Here is a 19,160-nt window from a genome sequence, read left to right on the forward strand (position 1 = left end):
AACGGAATGTTGCTCCAGTTATCTATCAATCTAATACTGATAGTACTAAATGTAAAACTCAAGTTGCTGTAGATCTGCAGTCCTGTGAAAATGGCTTACCATTTATTTTTGGCCCTAGAATGTCTCAGTTTCAACGGCTCGAAAGAGAAATGGATGTAGTCAGAAAGGAAGTGAAATGTACGCGAACTGAATTGAGGACAATGAATTAGAACAATAGGATTCTTCAGAATAATTTAGTTAATGTAACAAGAACAAGAATGGAACAGAGAGTAAGAACCAGGTGAATGTGAGAACAAAGGAAAGAGTGGAAGTAACAGGAAGCCGAGAGAAAAAAAGAACATTAGAAAGCAAGATAATGAGAAGATGCTCTCAAAATAAGGAAGAGAGGGAAAGCGTGGTAAGAAGGAATAAAAGAGTGAGAGAAATAAAAGAGCGTGAAAAGAGAGAGTGAGTGACTCCAATGCGGGTAGTAATGTGAGTGATTTTAGTGCATATGACATGGCGATTCCATGATGCAGAGTCTGCAGAGTAACATGTTTGAAGAGTGCTTTCCTGCAGAACAATGGAGAGGGTGACTTTAGCAATGAAGAAAGGAGAGAATGTGGACGAGATGATAGTAATATCTGGTAGTAATGACTTGATGGACAGCATTAACATGGTGCTAAATTATCTGAGAGCAATGTTACAAACTGTGCAGCAGAAAAGTATGAGGGGTAGGGGAGTGAGTGTATTTCCTCGCTTGGACAATTCCATTTGAATGTAGAAGAGTGGTGAAAATGAATACTTTGATTTCAATAGTTTCTAGGAAAAGAACTCTAGAATATATTGATATTTCGAGTGCACTTGATGATAGGAGAACACTGCATGCAAAAGATGGATTGGATCTGAATAAAGCAGGACACTAGCTTTTAGAGAGGTTGCTGTTCTCTGAGTAAGTGGAACTGTTTTGACAGTGAGACTAGAATAAAGGAGCCACTAAAAGGCGTTGTTTGGAAGGAGTTCGAATCTTGTAAAGATAAGAAAGAATCCTCTAGACTCAATAACTAATCAGTTCTAATCTCAGTTCCACTGAATAGGCTGTAGTGGAATGTTGCTCCAGCTATCCATCCATCTAATACTGATATTACTAATTGTCAAACTCAACATTGATTGAGTTTATCACCCTAAAATTGTTGGCATAAGTGAGACATGGTTAGATGAGGATGGCATCCTGACAGGGATAGAGATGAACGAATATGATATTTTTCTTGAAGACAGACAGATTAGAAGTGGGGAGTATGAGTAGGTACTAATCTTCATGGTAGCAGATGAGTTGTGTCCATCTAAGGTTTATTTTCAAGGTGCAAATAGTGGCTGCAGTTTTGAAGCGTATGGTGTGAAGTGAAGGTGAACAGGATGAAATATTTTGTTGGATGCTACTATAGACTTGGTAATATGGAGAAGAAAATGTATAGGCAAATTAGCCAGACTAGCTAGAAAGGAGTGGTCATCATGAGTGACATTAATTATGGTAAAATAGACTGGAATCAAGATACTGCATTTGGTGGCAAAGAAAGTGAATTTCTGGAGTTTTTGAGAGACAATTTCTTTAGGCAGTACACAACAGAGGGTATATGAGGATCAAGAGTATTGGATTTGATCATCTCATTAGCCACCAGTTGGTGAGAGTGTCCTTGCATGGTGACCAGTAATTGAGGACATCTGTTAGAAAGGGATATGTGTGGAATTGTAAGACTGGTAATTATGAAGAGCTCAGGAAGCAGCTTGTGGCAATAAATTGGAAAGAGGAACAGGATGGAAAGAATATCAACGCTGCTTTTGCATTACTAAAGAACTATCTGGTGGAGGCAATATCAGAATGTATTCCCCAGGACTAGAGGTCAAATGGAGCAGGTATGAAATGAATGAATCAAGAGATAAGGTATGCAATTTGCAACAAGAAGCTATCGTGGAAGTACAAGATGAGTGGTTATAATAACCAGTTCCATGAGAAGTACATAGAGCAGGCGATGAAGGTTACTCACTTGATAAATAAAGCAAAGGGCAGTATGAACAGAAGTTAATTAATGCTTCTGAAAATCCTAGGGACTTTTTTGATATGTGGCCAGTAGAAGAAAGATTGATTATAGAAGGATGGCATTGATTGGTGAAATTGGTGATGACACTGATTTGAGGAATGATAACCACTACGGAGAATATATTTGTGGTATTTAATGGGCAGTTTATAAAGATATACCATTCTTTTGAATGTGACATCACGCAGAACTTGAATGCAATGGGAGAGGAGGAGAATGAGGAACTGTTACCATGGGAGCAGGAGGTATATGAGAAATTAAATAAACTTGGTGTAAATAAGGCTGCAGATTTGATTCAATTTCATCATGTGTTTTGAGATTTAACAGGAGTTAACTCTCAAACCACATGATGAACTCATGGTTGACTCTCTTGTTAACCATGTTAACAAGATAGTTAACCTTTCTTGTTCCACAGGAGTGGAAAAAGAGTAAAATAAAATCGTTCCAATTCATTGACTAGGGCTTTGAATTATAGGCCAGTCTCTGTATCTGGAGTTATGTTAGTGAGATTAGTTAGGACCAAGATTCAGAATTGATTTGGCAACAACAGAAAAATACTCTTTGGTGGCCAGCGTGGATTTCTTTAAGGAATATCGTGGTTTAGCAACCAGCTTACTTATCACAATAAAGTGACAAATGCGAATAGGTCTGTAATTGTTTAGATTTTTAAGATTGTATGACAGGTTGTTAAGTAGTATGGATATGAGATACTTCCTCATGGCTGCTCCATATAAGTTGTTATAGCGCCTGGTTTTGGTTGGTCATATTATGCAATATAGATCTCTATTGTTACCGAAAGTGTTATTGTAATGGTGTCGTACTAATAGTAGGTAGTATCCTAGGTTCTTTATGCTGAGAATTTTGTGTTGACATCAAGGATTTGGTTATTGTCTGTTTTATTGGACCTCTAAAACACAATAGAAAAACGTAAACTCTAGACGTAGAGTAGAAATCACATTATTTTCACTCTAACGGAAGGTTCATAAGAATAATAACAATAATTGACGTAGCTTGCGCTTTTTGTTGTTTATCTTCAATTCCCATAGTGATTTGTTAACTTTTTTTTTTTTTGAAAAAAAATTGTATCTTTGTAGTAAAATTAACTTACTGATCAAAACTTCTTTTAAAAAAGTTGCAAGCGAAAAATAAAGCTTTCAAGGAAAGCTCACAAGGAAATTATTATTATTATTATTATTATTATTTCAAAAAATCCAGATTATTATTTTATTTAATAATAATAATAACAGGTCCTTCAGTTCTGTACACACTATGCAATTATAGTGTGAGCAGAACTTCTCATCTCCCTCGGTGTTACTATCAAACAATTTGTGATAACACAAGACATGAATTTGGTTCATTATTCCTTCACCACGACATGTACTTCATACTGTATTGCAGTAGTCCCTGCAGTATGCATCTTTGTGTTGAATAAGATGTGGATCTGTTATGTTAAACTCTCACAGTTGGAAGATTAGAGCATACATTGCAGCCTTACAGGAGGATCTGAATAGAGTATGCGAGTGGACAAATGATTAGAGCTGTCAGGTTAATGTTGCAAAGTGCAAGGTCCTGAAATTTAGTAAGCAAGTTTGGGATGTAGAGTATACAATTAATGGATAAATCTTAAAAGAAGTGAAGGAGATGAGAGATTTGGGAGTGACAGTGCACAGAGACTTGAAGTTAATGGGTCACATTACTAAAATTGTAAGAACATCCCAACAGATTACGGCAATAACGAGGAGGAAAATTGACATACAGAAGCAAAGAGGTTATTATTCCCCTGTGTAAGGCTTTGGTCAGGCTACATATGGACTACTGTTCACAGATTTGGTCACTTGGTTTTCAAGGAGATGAGGATGTATTGGAGAGAGAGAGTCCAGAGAAGGTGTACTAAGTTCGTATCAGGTTTATGGAATGCGAGCTAAGAGGAGAGATTGAGGGAATGCAACTTACAGAACCTTGTGAATAGAAGAAGAAGAGAGAATATGATTGAAACATACAAGTTGGTGAAGGGATGTTACCAGATTAATATGGAGAAGATATTTCATAGAGTAGAGGAAAGCAAGGGTAGAACTAGGGGCCATCCATTGTGGCTGTATAAGTAGGATGTGACCAGGGGAGTAAGAATCAGGTTCTTTGCATGGAAAGTGATTGGTAAGTAGAATACATTGCGGGAAAATGTGGCGAGTGCGGAAACTGTCAATGGTTCAAGGCACTGCTCGATGATCATTTGGCATGAGAGAAAGTATAGATCTCCCACGATTGGTCCTTTGCCTGCATGGAGATCAGATATTATTAATGTTATTGTTTTATTTATTTAGGCATATTCATTTAATATAATAATATTTAAATAGGACGAAACCATTTATACACTGAAAACAGTAGACTGCAAACAACTCATGAAATAAGCGGCATACTTAAAATAATATTTTATATTTGTGAAACCCGTTTTGAAATGCAACTTTCTCTAAATTTTAAGAGACTCAGCAATGGGTAGTGGTAGAATCAGCAGGCAATTTCTTACTGATTTAGGTATCCTGTGCGCAGTGCATATTTCACACAATGCTAAAAATCTCAAGTCTGCGGAAGCAGATCAATGCCGTTTGTTTTTTATAACATTTAAAATAGTTTCGATTTCATGGTAAGCATTTCATACATGCAAACATGAATGAAAAGATAATAGAGCACTCTAGACCTTTGGTGATATCACCTTTATTTATTGCGCGAGTTTCTTGACCTGAGTGGTGTGTATTATAACCACACACACATATTATATCAGGTAAGCCTATCAGTATTATCTACTGTGAAACTCAGAATAGCTACTTGAGCTAAGCGCGTCTAACTACCGCTTTCTAGAGTTACGTTGATAAGCAGTTAGTCAACTTAATTCGACAACGCGGAAAATTCTGCGAGAAAGCATCACTTAACAGCAGATGCGCACGCGCTCATCACACTGAATGTAGACAGAGAAATCTGTGCGTTCCTTTCGATCCGTTGCTGTTATGTTATATATATATGTAGAAAGTATTTTACCTTGGGTATAATAAATGTTAAAGATACCAAGCTATTTTAAACCTGGTTTTAGAGTAAAACCAAGCTATTTTAAACCTGGTTTTAGAGTAAAACCAGGTTTAAAATAGCTTGGTATCTTTAACACACACACACAGGTTAGCCCATAAGTCACGAAGATATTTAAGCATTTAATAATGTTATTTATTTTATATTCTTTTTTTATTATGAGAAAATACAGAACCTGAAGACTTTTTTATTTATTTGTTATGAGTTATTCACATTTTAAACCTCTACGACTTATGGCCTACCTAGTAATAAGTAAATAAGTGAAGTAAATAATAAAATAAGTATTAAATGCATTATTCACATTTTAAACCCCGTTGTGACTTATGGACCTCCCAGTATAATCTCAGGCATAAATGATTGGACGATCCATGTATTATTATTAATTTGGTAATGTCCATGAAATCAACAGACTCATCTTGGGAGACTTACTCAACCAGCAACATCTATCATAATGAGCTTTGAAGTTATTTACACTACCTGCATTCACAGGGCTTGGACAAATAAGTGAAAACCACACTCATTTGTCCAAGCTAAAAATCTATTCAAATCTTCCTGTAGAGAATTAACATCACACTACTCCTGATAATTCTACCTAACTTTGCATCATCTACAAACATTTGAAGATCCTCCATCTATCCACATGAAATATCATTAACAAATAAGTTAAACAATAGGAACCCAAGAACAGAATCATGAAGCACATGCCACTGGTCACCTTTCTTTTCTGAGATACTGTAGAGAATTAACATCACACTACTCCTGATAATTCTACCTAACTTTGCATCATCTACAAACATTTGAAGATCCTCCATCTATCCACATGAAATATCATTAACAAATAAGTTAAACAATAGGAACCCAAGAACAGAATCATGAAGCATGCCACTGGTCACCTTCCTTTTCTGAGATACTGCTCCATCATACACGACTTGCTGGTATCGTTCAGAGAGCTAATCTCTGATCCATCAAACAAATATTTTCTATTCCTATCCTCTGCAGCATGTACACCAACTTATCATGTGGTAATCTATCAACCACTTTTGCAAAGTCCAAGAATATCACTGTATATTATTCTCCTGTATATCTAACACATTTGTCATCTTATCATTAAACATAATCAGATTACTAAAACAAGACCTGCCTTCACAAAACCCATGCTTACCATCATAGAGAATCTTATGTCCATCAACCCAATCCTGTATTCTATTTCTAATTGAGTTTTTCCAACACTTTGATCACAACTGCAGATATACAGACTGGTCTATTATTGGAAACTTCTGTTCTCAAACCATGCCAGAGATATTATTTTGCCTTCTTTCCACTCCTTAGGAACCTTCCCCACTGCAAGACTTTCATTAAATAGCCAATTCAAGGATATGGCTAATTCTTTTGCAGATACTTTAAAAACGTGTGGTATTTTATTTTTAACACTGTCTCCAAAGGCGAATATTTGATAGAATATGCATTCTAGGTAGTGCATTTGGAAGAATTACAGTATGTTGCGACCTTTCACTAGAAAAGGTCTAAGTTCAATTCTCATCTTGACAGGAGGAATCTTTATATGGACTTTTTCAATTGAAGGTGAGTTAGCTGATCTCATATGGAGGTAGCAGGGTTTTTTCTCCTGGAAACTCGAGTTTTTCATCCCGCATACCGACAAATCAGCCCTTCAGAACACATGCAATTTACAGACAAAAAAAAAAAAAAATAGCAGTGGTGGTGGGCAGTAGATGGCATTGATGTAGATAATTGGTAGTAGAGGTTCGGTGTAGTGGTGAAGACAGGATTTGTACAGTAGGCGTCCTCCCGCAATGAGTCTTCGGACTCCTTGGAGGTGTCACGAATAATAATAATAATATGTCACACATTCCCACAGCCTTATTAATGTCTAACCCAAGCAACACTTGATACACCTCTGATTCTTTCACCTTTAATTCTCCTATTTCTTGCCTCTCTTCTGCATGTTGCACAGCATCATTCATGCCACTGTGATGAAGTGGTCATTAAATAATACTACTATATGATTTGCTATGGTTACTTTGCTCTCATAATTATCCAGTGTCAACCTGCCATAATTATTTTTCCTCTTGCTTGCTACATAACAGAAAAATTCCCTTGGATTATCTTGGACCTGATTGGCCAATCTCCTGTCATATTATTATTATTATTCCTGACACCTCCAAGGAGTCCGAAGACTCATCGCGGGAGGACACCTGCAACTTTCTCAACTGATACAACTGTCTCAACCACTATACTGAACCTCTACTACGAATCATCTCCATCAACGCCATCTGCTGCCCACCTCCTCCTCCACCACCACCACCACAACTAGTATGCTATGTCTGTAAATTGCGTGTGTTCTGAAGGGCCAATTTGTCTGTATGCGGGATGAAAAACCCAAGTTTCCGGGAGAAAAAACCCTGCTACCTCCATATGAGATCGGATAACTCACCTTCAATTGAAAATCGTCCAGATAAAGATTCCTCTCATCACGACAAGAATCGAACTTAGGCCTATTCCAATCAAAGGGTGCAATGTGGCGTCGTTCTTCTAATTGTGCTACGGAGGCACTTAATATTCTACTTTTTATTTTTTAACCATGCTTGTCTCTTTTCTGGCCTGTAGTTTTTATTCTTCATGTATCTTTTCACTGCAAACTGTCTTGTACTTCCTCCATAACTTCTTTTATAACACTGACTGCTTGATTTCACTATTCATCTATCTCACTCATCTATTTATTCACTCAACTCTTGGTAAGCAATTATGCATTGCTTGTGTTAGATACTGTCTGATCCGATGCATTTCCCATGCACTCTCAACATCGTTTCTAACAATTCACCAACCCAATTGATGCTAGTTGATTACAGAGCTTCTTATAATCACTCGCCTTATAGTTCCACATATAGATCTTCTTGATAACAACTTTTTCCTGTTTGACTACCCTCCAAACCAATACCTTGTTACTTTCACCAACAGGTGGCAGTGTTGAAATCTCATTCACAATCACATTCTATGAGGATATCACCAAATCTAACACTGATAAACCTTATATTGCTTCCATCATGTGCTGCTTTAGATAGTTTCCCACAGAAACTCAACAAATTCACCATTCTTGTTGCTATACAGTATCTCTTCTTTCCAGTCCACATCCCTATAATTAAATTCTCCCACTAGGATCATCTTCCTTTTACTTGCCCAACAAATTTGTCTAAACATTTCACAATCAATACTCTCTACATACCCTGGCCTATAACAGCATCCTATTAGATGTACTATTCTATTGATCTCAACTTTACACCAGATAGCTTCAAATTCTTCACATGTACTACAATTTTCCACTTCGACTCTTGAAGGACACAATTCCTCTGCTACCATTAACAATACATCCCCTCCTCCTTTCATCTTCCTATCCTTTCAGAAAATTCTATATCCTACCAAAATGAAGGTTTCAATATGAGACTTTCGTTTTGAGATTTTTTAGTAAGAGTCTATCATGCAACTCATAGATCATCTGTATTACAGCTATTCTGGGATGGCAGACCATGCTATGGATACAGATTGCTGCATTCAGTGGAAAAAAAAAATCTCTGTCTTATAGAAACAGTTTTAATCATACATTGCCCTTGTTTCTGGAATCTGCCGCAGCATTACAACTTTCTCCAAATTTAAACAAATTTGGATGCATCACATTGCTATAAATCTGGCAGATCATCAGTTTGAGATCTTCAGTAATAGTCCCTTATGCATTTTACTTGAATAACTTAATAAATAAATAAGTTGTTTAAGTAAAATACACACTATCATTGCACCCATGCTTATATTAAAAGTTTTTTCACTTGGTTAAACTATAAATTAAAGATGGCAAGAAATTATATTCTTGGTTTAATCTTTTATCCAAGTGTAAGCAAGCAATGTTTGCTCATGAAGTATCTTCACGACTATATGCTTCTTGTATGTGCATCAGTTGACATCACATTAATTCACATCATTTTGGTTCACTGAGGTTTCATCAGTAAGCCAGATTCAGAATAGATACCAGGGTTCAAGTAATGCATAGTATTATACATGTCTGAAAGAGTATGTGCTTTGCATTATCGGATACTAAGGCAATTGATGTGAAGTCATTAGCCTCTTTATACAAGTAGCCCAGTTGTGAAGCTACTTCATGCAGAAACATTGTTTGCTTACACTTGGATAAAGAATTTAACCAAGAATATAATTTCTTAGCATCTTTAATTTATACCCATGCATGTGCACTACAGTCATTCTAGAGTAGCCAACCATGCCATGGATGCATATTAGATCCAATTTAAGAATTAATATTCCTCTTATACAGAAACAGATTTAAATGAGAGAGAGATGGTTTCTAGAATTAGTCACAGAACTACAATATTGTGTAAACTTGAAAAAAATCAGCTCTGCATCATATTGCCAAAAATCCTGGTGATCTTCATTTTGAGACCTTTAGCAAGAGTCTGTCATTGCACTCATAGAGAACGCTATACCGACTGAGCCTCTGTAGCTCAGTCGGTATTGATGAAGCCCTTTGGTTGGAAAGACCTAGGTTCGATTCCCGTCCATGATGTGAGGAACCTTATCTGGTCTCTTTTGACTAAAGGTGAGTTAGCTGGTCTCATACGGAGGTAGGGGTATTATTATATCCCCCAGAACAGGCAAACCGGCCCCATGAACACACACACACACGGATTACAATCAGGAATACTAAAGGTCATATCAATATAGTACATAGCCTTATATTTCTGCATTCCAAAATGCAACACCTTGCACTTATTGATATTAAAACTACAACCTCACTTTTTTTGTTCAAGTAAAAAGTCTATTTAAATCTTCCTGAAGGAATTCAGTATCAGCAGTGCCACTTATAATTCTTCCCAACTTTGCATCATCAGCAAATAACTGAAGATCATCAATCAGTACATGATATATCATTTACAAACAAGTTAAACAGCAGGGGCCCAAGAAGAGAACCTGGGGCACACCCCTGGTCACCTCACTCTTCATTTTTGAAACACTGCTCCATCATACATAATCTGCTGGTATTGTTCAGAGAGCCAGTCTCTGATCCATTTAACCAATATACTGTCTATTCTGTTATATTTTTCTTTCTTCTATGTGTTCTGTTGTCTGTGTGACTGCCTTATTGTTATATCTCTAACTGTCTTTACTTTAACTTTACAGTTAATATTAATTGCTGTATCACTCAATATCAGATATTCGTTTGCCGACAAATTTGTATTGATTAAAGACTGCGCCAGCCAGCAACTAAACTCTGATACATTATCCAAGAATACTTAAAGAAAATGTAGGGATCATGAGGCATGCAGTCGTGGTCCCGATTCTTATATCACTATTGGTTTCCCCCGTAATGCACAGTACGTAAATTTTCAAACGGTAGCTCAATCCGCAGAAAGCATGACAAACTCATTTGATTGTATATAAAGAAACACATTTATTATAGCACAAAGACAAGTATACATGTTAATCAAATCCTTAATCTTAAAAGAGCCTGGGTTCCCTTCACTTAATTAATCACATCCAAAACTTCTATATTATAGTCCCTTACTTGACATAAATTTCTCACTTCTATACGTACATCTATTCTCAGACTCTTATAACTAAGTTACCTAATATTATCACACATGTAATATTGCATATACACACAAGACAACTCAATAATTCTGACATGAACTTCTCTAGGGTAATACTTCTTATTCTTACTTAATCCTCCCTCCAAAATTTTAGCTAACATTTAATTATGTTCTGACCATATAACATTACTGTTCCTAAATCACACAAACAGTTCGGACCTCAGCCTCCTGTTCGGCTGGAGCCTAATATGCTTTCTTCTCAACCGCAGACAAAAGTGTCCAAATCGCAGACTGTTCTTATAGCACTACACGGAAATAGCATGTTTCTTTAACTTCTGCTTCCTTACTCCACGGTTACTTTAATCCAACATTTAACATAAGAAAATGTTACGCTTACCGTTCTTGCCTTGAACAGGATACTCTGGTTTGCTTACAGTGTCTTCACTGATGGTGGCCTTGCTATTCCTTTGTTTCCATACGAACCGAAAACACTTACACGGATTTGAACACTGACGTTGATCTCATCAGTGGCTCTTTCTTCTTATGGATCTGAATACATTGTAGTTGCAGCCTTGGCCCATGTAGCATACATAGCAAGGGGGAATTCTTGCTACACGTGGCGGCAAGCTCTACACAGCTCTCCGACAGGAAACTAGGTGCTGACGAAACCCGGAGACAAGAGACAAGAGAGCGATTCGAATCCCCACCGAAACCTTTATACCTCCAAACAGCTCCCTCACTCGGCGGTGTCGTCACGCATACGGTGACTGCCAATTGGACGCCAGCCACGGACTGTTTTTTTCTGGCTTAAAACATGCTCTAGCTTATACATATTTACTTGGCAATTTATACATGATTTTATATTCTAATCCATTTACAACTGTTCTCTATTAAACTCATGGGCTATTTTGACATTGTTCAGAGCTTACACACTTGGATATTTACATGTTCTTGGGACATTAGTTGGTACATTTCCCATTCGGAGGCATAAGCATGTCCTTATCCACTCCTTCTGAGATAACTACTGTAAATGTTAGGTGGAAAAAAAAAAGGTAACTCATCATTTTTTTCCGACACAACAATTCCCATCCTTTCCAGCTTAACATCAACTTATCATGTGGTAATCTATCAAACACGTTTGGAAAGTCTGAGAATATCACTGTATATGATGCTCTCTTATTTAATACACTTATCACCTTATATACTTATATAAAATGCAAGTAAGTTACTGAAACAGGACCTACCCTTTACAAATCAATACTGACCTTCATAAAGGATGCCATGTCCATCAACCCAATTCTGTATTCTGTTCTTTGTCAATCTCTCCAACACCTTGACCACAACTGCAGTTATACAGACTGGCTTATAGTTGGAGACTTCTGTCTTAGAACCATTGTTGTGGAGGGGTACTATTTTGCCCTCTTTCCATTCCTTAGGAACCCTACCCACTGCAAGACTTTCATTAAATAACCAGGTCAACGGCATAACCAACACTGGTGTACATTCCTTAAGCATACATGGTGATATGTCATCCATTCCCACAGCCTTATTCACATCTAACCCAACCAACATCCGATACGCCTCTGTTTCTTTTCCTTCCAATTCTCATAATACTTGCCTCTCTTCTATATATTGCACCAGATCATTTATACCAGCATGATATAGTCTGATAAAGTGCTCATTTAGCAATTCCACTATATCCTTTGCAGCTATTAGTCTGCTGCCATGACTATCCACTAATGTTAATCTGCCATAATTATTCTTCTTTTATTTGCCATGTAGCGGAAAAATTCCCTCAAGTTCGCCTTGGCCTGACCAGCCAATCTCCTCTCATTATGCACCTTTTCTTTCTTTACTATGCTCATCACCTTTCTAGCCTGTGCCTTATACTCTTTATGGATCTGATCACCACCAAACTGTCTTGTACCTCCTCCGTAACATTTTCTTTTCCAGCACAACTTGATTTTGATTTTGCTGTTCATCCATTTCATTCCCACTCTATTTACTAACTTAACCCTCGGTATGCAGTCATACATTTCTTTTATCAGATACTGCCTTATGATTTTCCATGCATTTTCAACATCTTTTCTGCTCAGCTCATCTCTCCAACATACTGATGCTAACTGACTTCAGAGCTTCTTATAATCACCTGCTTTATACTTCCACATGTATCCATTTTTGGCAGTGACTTTTTCTTGTTTCATAATTCTCACTAACTGCCGGCAGTGTCAACACCTCATTAACAGCTACATCTTGTGAAGTTATCACAAAATCCAAAACATTAAAGTCTCTAGTTGCTTCAATCACGTGCTGCTTAAGATACTTATCTCTCAGAAATTCCACAAACTTACTCTCCCTGTTCCCATACACTATCTCCTCCTTCCAGCCTATATTCTGTAATTAAAGTCCACCATCAGGATTATCTTCTTTTTACATGCCCAACTAATTTGCCTAAACATTTCACAATCGGTATTCTCTGTATTCACTGACCTATAACTGCATCCCATCAGATATACTAACCTGTTTATTTCAACTTTGCATCACACAGAATTCAAAAACTGCGCATACACCTTCAACTTCCACACTTTCAGACACAATTCCTTTGCAGTCATTAATGGCACCCCCCTTCTCATTTTACATCTATCTTTCTAATTCTATTCTCGACATCACATCCTCCTCAGACAACCAAGTTTCACTTATTTCAATTACTTTTGGGTATACCATCTCAATCATTGCCACAAACTCAGCTCTCTCGTTTCGAATACTCGTTGCATTTGTGTATAAACATAATAATTTCTGTGTGTTTGAGGCCATCCTATCAGCACCTACATACTCTATTCTAGCTGTTATACTACACTTCTCTCTTCGGTTTGACTACTCCCGTTTCCCTAATCCTGACTCTGATTTCCATTCTTACCTGTCTTATCCCCACTTTTATACATTCCATTACCTTGTGCTACTGCAACTACGTCTTCATTCGCATATCAGTCTTCCTCCTGCTGTACAATCTGTTGATTTGTGCTATCCTGTTCCACAGGTTGACTCTGATCATTTGCTACATTAACTTTTTGAGTCTGTGCCTTCTCAGAAAACAATAGCCTTTCTAAATGGGTCACACAGGACTCAGTACTGGGACCTATATTGTTTAACCTTTATATCAATGACATTGTCAGTGGATTGCAGGGGGATATTAAGTTGTTTGCAGATGATGTGAAGCTGGGAAAGGTTATTAGTAATAGTGCAGATGTGGTAGCCCTGCAAGAGGATTTGAATAACCTAGATAGATGGGCAAATGAATGGTTGTGTCAGTTTAATGCAGCAAAGGGTCAGGTCTTGAGGTTTGGGACACATCGACGGGACGCTGTATACTCTATTGGAGGAGCTATACTGCAGGAAGTAGGGAAGACAAGAGATCTGGGGTTGATGATTGATAGAAACCTGAAATTCATGGGACGTATTGCAAAAGTGGTGAAGGTAACACAGAGGATTGCTGCAATAATGAGAAGGACACTGACCTGCAGAGATAAAAGAGTTATCATTCTGTTGTATAAGACCCTGATCAGGAAGGGGATAAATTAACTGTGGAAAGGGTACAATGGCAGATAACAAAGATGGTTTCAGGACTGTACAATGTTAGTTATGAGGATCGGCTAAGGGAAAATGCAGAGTTTGGTGGTTAGAAGAAGGAGAGGTGATATGATTGTCTTTTAAACTGTTGAGAGGCAGTTACAGGGTTGGCACTGGGAGTTCTTTCGCTTGATTGAACAGCAGGAAGGAGTGATGACAAGGGGCCATTCCCTGGAAGTTACGAAAGGAAACTGTGAGCAAGAAGGTGAGGAGTGGTTTCTTTGCATGGAGGGTGGTTGAACCAGGAATGCATTGCCTGATAGAGTGGTGAGAGCGAGAATGGTCAGTGAGTTTAAGAGTAGTATGATAGACTTTGTGTTTCCTAGAAGGGACGTCCCGCGATGAGTCTTGATAGACTTTATGTTTCCCTATGAAGGACCTCCCGCGATGAGTCTTTTGACTCCATGGCGGCCTGAATAATAATAATAAATGTGGTGATAAGGCTGTGGCTACAAATTATAGGCTAATCTGTATATCCAGAGTTGTGGTGAAGGTACCAGAGAGGTTGGTGAGAAGTAGGATACAGAAATGGGCACAGAGAATACAGCTGTATTCTCTGTACCTATTGGCATGGGTTTGTTAAAGGGAGATCATGTTTTACTAACTTTCTTATATACAATAACAAGGTGACAAATAAATACTTGAAACGGGTGTACTTAGATTTTGTAAAAATGCAGTGGTGTACTTGGATTTTGCAAAAGCTTTTGATAGACTACCACATGACAAGCTGTTAAATAAATTGAAACAGGTGAGATTGGATAACAGACTTTGGAGTTGGATCAGTGACTGGCGGTCAGATAGGTATCAGAAAGTTGTATATATGGGTGCAGTATCCCGAAGGAGGAGGACGGTCACTAGTGGTGTGTCACAGGGTCAGTTTTGGAATTGTTGTTCAGTTTGTATATTAATGATATTGGAATGGTTTTAACTAGTGATATACAGCTGTTTGCAGATAATGCAAAATTGGGGAGAGCAATGCAGAGTCAAGCAGATGTTTATGGCCTTACCAGAGGGCTTGAATAGATTGCATGAATGGGCAGGTAAGTGGAACTATGAGTTCAACATTGCAATGTGTAATGTTTTGAAATTTGGTAAGCAATGATGGGATGCAAAGTATACACTTGGTGGGGAAACTTTAAAGGAAGTGGAGAAGATGAAATATATGGGAATGGTGATGGACAAGGTATTGAAATTCATAGGCCACATTGCGCAACTTGTGAAGACATCACATCAGATAATGGCAATGATGCCGAGGACCCTGACATGCAGAAATAAAGAGGTCACGATGCCATTGTATGAGGTGTTGATTAGGCCTCATATGGATTATTGCACAGATTTAGTCACTGGGTTTTCATGGTGATGAGCAGGCCCAGCTGGTGGCGTGTGCAATATACACAGGCGCAACAGAAGAAAAGGTGCCTAAAAGATGTCAAAAAATATTAGATAAGAGTTTAAACGAACAACGAATGGTACAGAATGGTACATATAATTATGAATGTACATCGTCTTCCATTTGGGCCCCTTCAGATCTTCCCGGAAACGAACAAATAAATTCTGAAATTGTATCCTGGACCCGATTATATCACTGTAATTTTTGATTAAAATTTACAAAAATATACCTAAAATAGTTCTTTTTTATTTTTTGATGTATCATAAATCAACTTATGATTAATTGTTGAGTTCCGTGTAAAAAAAATTTGTATAAGCAGGACTAATCTGTAGGTAACATTATACTGTAAAGTGGTTTTTATTTGTTTTTCATTTCCTGTTCGTTTTATTCACACTTTATTCAAAAAAAAACTTTTTTTTGGAAAGGCGGCGAAAATTAATCGCACACAAAAGAAAAATACTAGTCGTCGGCGCTGGTGATGAGGATATGTTAGAAAGGATCCAGAGAAGCTTCACAAAGGTGGTCAGTGGTCTTTGGAATGTGGAGTATGAGGACAGATTGAGAGAATGTAAAATGCAATATTTAAAAATGCAATTGAATGGGAGGTGGAGGGTGTGGGATATGATTGTGACATATAAGTTAGTCAGGGGCTGTTATCAAGTTGACATGGAAGAAATTTTTCATAGAATGGTATAACAAGCAGGCATCCCTGGAAACTTTATAAGGAGTGTATGAGCAGAGGAGTGAGAAGAAGGCTCTTTACATGGAGAGTGGAATGCATTGCCGGAGTGTGTTGTGAATGTTATATATGTTGAATCAATTTAGGGCATGGTTGCAAGAGCATTGTGTGCAATAGTGTGTACCCTCCACTATGATTCTCTGACTTCATGGAGGTCAGATGTTAATAATAATAATTTCCTATCATTTTGGTATGTTCTGCAATTAGTAGGAAAAATCCTTATTATAACACTCACATCTAATGCTCATATTCAAAATTCTAGTCTAAAACTATAATAAATCGGCTCTTCAGAACACGTGTAATTTACAGACAAAAATACTAATGGTGGTGAGTAGTAGATAGTGTTCATGTTTCGGTGTAGTTGGTGGATGGAGTGGCAGAGATGGAGAGTTGTAGAGTGGGTGTCCTCCCTCGATGAGTCCTCGGACTCCTTGGAGGTGTCTCAAAATAATAATAACTATAATTAAAGAGTTAGCACTAGATATGGAAACATTATAATGAAGTTATATATTATGATGTTAATCTGGATTTTCTAGATTTATTTCTTTTTAGCTAAACTAAGAGCTGAAATATGAAGAGAATTATATCAGTTTTACTAGAATTTCTGTCCATGTGGTTAGCCTAGTGGCTATGCGCTTCGCAACTATATGCCTGGGAAAGGGTGTCCTGGGTTCAATTCCCGTCACCAATGTGAGGAGCTTAAGGATCTTTCTCAGACATAGCCAAGTTAGCTGGTCTTGGACGTGGACAGCAGGGTTTTTCTCCCCAGTTTATCTGGGGTTTTTCCTCTCGCAAGGAGGCAAACCGGCCCTGTGAACACATGCAGCTACAGCCATGGAGTATACCAGGAGGCATAGGGCTAATCACATTATCATCGGGACAGGTACGACTTAGAAGGGCTTAAGATAGCTCTGTAACAGGCCAGTAGGCCTAACATGTAGAAGGGAGGAGAAGAAGACTATAATTTCTTGGTTTCTTAACCCATTAATTTTCCTATAAGCAAGTATGTGCGCTTGAAAAGAAATCCTGGTGTTAAAGTGCTTTTCATTCATAATTTTCTGTAATTTTATTATTAAAATTGCAGAATGTTATTTTGAAAATTAATGCTACTTTCTTTCACAACGTGAACCATATAGATGATGATGGATAGCAATGGAGATAGCATGCTCCTCTTTTTCATCAAATCGTTATTTTCCTTTATACCTCTCAATTCTAAGTGCTAGTTCATAGCTTAAATATAGGCAGTATATATTGCACTTTATAATGTTTATTTACACCACAAAACCTGGAATGTTATTATTATTACATCCTCCTTGGAGTCAGCAAACTAGTTGTGGGAGGTTCATTCAATTGACAACATATTTATCATACTGAATTTTAAAATCCTTAACACTCCCTACATTAACAACATATTCTGATGATGCGTTTCATTTCATTCACAATTCTCCATGTAAAAAATCTATTCTTCACACCCTACTTCACCACACTGTTACATTCTTTTTCGTTTGTCACAATTTTTTTTTTTTTTTTCATATCTGTAGAGCTTAAGTGCAGATCCTTGTTTTGTTCCCATAATTTCTTTACTTTTTGTCTAAGTATCTAGTTTTAATAATTCCTATTTGGCCAGAACCCACCATGTTCTTACCAAGGATATTCTTTAGCAGTTTTTTTTTTTTTTTAAATTTCTTCTTGCATGAATATTACCTGGAACACTTATTAGGAAAATTCTTGTGTAATTTCTATTCTCTTTATCCCCTCCATTTAAGATGTCATCATCATCATCAAATTCCTGCCATGTACCCTCAAGGGGTGTACAGGATATGACAGTACTACATGAAAAATTTACATCATTACTAACTTCCTATCTACAATTTTCCTCCAAATCAGTCTGTTGCATGTCAAGACTCCAACATTATCAGATCTTATATTTCTATCGTCTAAGGCACTTTGTACCGTATCAATCCACCTATATCTTGGTCTTCCTCTGGGTCGTTTTCCTGCCAACCTGGCAGAGAACACTTGTTTTGCTAATCTTTCCTCTCCCATTCTATTTAAGTGACCATACCACTTGAGATTAGCTCTGCTAACGCATTCCTGGATGCTGACAATGTCAAGTTCTTTCCTAATATCCTCATTTTTAATATGATATTGCCATTGATGCCATCTGTTCAAGCCTCTAATCTTTCTCAGGACTCTCATATCTGCGGTCTCTAGTCTTTGGTCAAGTGTTTTACTTCTGACCCAGCTCTCAGATCCATAAGTTAAATTTGGTTTGAACACAGTCTTGTATACAGCTAATTTAGTGTTCCGACTAATTTCTCTCTTATTCCATATGAATTTATTCAATTGACTTCCCACCATACCAGCTTTGCTGATTCTGTTGTCTATTTCTATATTTAATTTACCATCTTCAGTAAAAATCGTACCTAAGTAGCTGAAATGTTTTACTTGTCCACAGGTTCTCCATTCACAACACAGTTGACATTTTCAATGATTCTGCCTATTTTCATTGTCTTTGTCTTTTTATTGCTGACCTTCATACCATATCTATTACAACAGTTATTCAATTTAGTCAGAGAATCTTGCAGACGTGTAGTGGATTTATTTAGAAGTATAACATCATCCGCATAAAGCAAAGAACT

The 19,160-nt window shown here is 37.3% G+C and overlaps 1 protein-coding gene across 1 annotated transcript in view; it reads left to right on the plus strand.

Moving 5' to 3' along the window:
- The first annotated feature begins 4,711 nt into the window (after window positions 1-4,711).
- The window catches only part of LOC150097861 (uncharacterized), a 501,089-nt gene continuing 486,640 nt past the window's right edge, over window positions 4,712-19,160 (plus strand). Inside the window, exon 1 of the mRNA XM_090406613.1 lies at window positions 4,712-4,854. The gene's annotated coding sequence lies outside the window, so the exon portion shown is untranslated. The remainder of the gene's footprint in view (window positions 4,855-19,160) is intronic.

The sequence above is a fragment of the Typopeltis vanoorti genome, chromosome 16, assembly GCF_054136105.1.
Source record: "Typopeltis vanoorti isolate ZY-2024b chromosome 16, IOZ_Tvanoo_1.0, whole genome shotgun sequence".
Classification (NCBI taxonomy): Eukaryota; Metazoa; Arthropoda; class Arachnida; order Uropygi; family Thelyphonidae; genus Typopeltis; species Typopeltis vanoorti.